Below are 1116 nucleotides of genomic sequence, written 5' to 3'. Positions count from 1 at the left end.
CAGAGCCCATGGAGATGTGTTGTCCTCCAAGAAAACAATAGCGCATTCCAGCAGACAACTGCAACGTGTAGATCTGCATCTGCAAAGCTATGGGTAGCAATAAAGGCGGTATGCTGGAGCCTTAACACGCTTGGCTAAGTGAGGCTACAGTAACAATGAAGTTGCAATGTAAATGCCTTTGGTTGTTGTAACAAGGAGCAGGTCTGCAACCACTTGCAGTCACTTGCAAGTTACTTTGGTCACTTTAAAGATGACATAAGATGAAATCAGCCTGCTATAATTTTCTGACTTGAATAATGCCATGTTGGCAGTTACATGGTGTCTGTGATAATATGGCGAGTAACTGTGATAAATAAGGGAATATTGCAAATCTGTTGTTTTCTGTTGCAGAATTGTTGCCCTCCTACACAGAAATTCACATTAATTGCTGAAATTCAGAGACCAGTGAGGAATGTGTAGATTTAAAACAGAAATGTAGAAATTGCTCCACAAATAGCAAAGTATTTACTGCAAGAATTCAGCTGCACTTTAACTGCAAAGCAACACAGGCACTGGACAACCTTTGAAGACAGGCTGCTACCCACCGGGCAACATGTTACGTCACCCTTTGATCAAAAGTTGCCTGCTGCAAGTACCTGCATTTGGCTTGCAAGACCAAATAAATAAATAAATAATAACAAATGCAATGCATTGGCCAACTGGGCAACCAATGATTTTTCACAGCCCATGTATTTTGACTGTACTGTGACATGTGACATGTTCACATGTGTATTTGAGGTCATATGCGTGTGAAAGTTACCAATCACAGAAAGGAAATCACTTTTATGTTATGAGGATTGAACTTTGAGGGCGAACATACCTGCAGAAGTCTTCCAACGCTTGCTAAGTGGAAAATGTCCCACTAACGTGGCAGAAACTTTTCAGAGTGTGTGATTTACCCCCCGCCTGCTGTCACTTGGCAGTAGCATCAAAAACATGTGAATCAAACAGTAATATGTAATACTCTTATTCATATTTGTGCCGGTAGTGGAGCGTAACCAAGTGTTAAAACATTGAAAACTGTGCTTTGGAGCCAACTTTTGTGCATTTATTCTCTGATGTTTATGTTTATTTGGA

This window comes from Haplochromis burtoni, unplaced genomic scaffold (genome assembly GCF_018398535.1).
Source record: "Haplochromis burtoni strain Fernald_Lab_line unplaced genomic scaffold, NCSU_Asbu1 Contig_137, whole genome shotgun sequence".
Taxonomy (NCBI): Eukaryota; Metazoa; Chordata; class Actinopteri; order Cichliformes; family Cichlidae; genus Haplochromis; species Haplochromis burtoni.
This window is presented reverse-complemented; position numbering follows the sequence as displayed.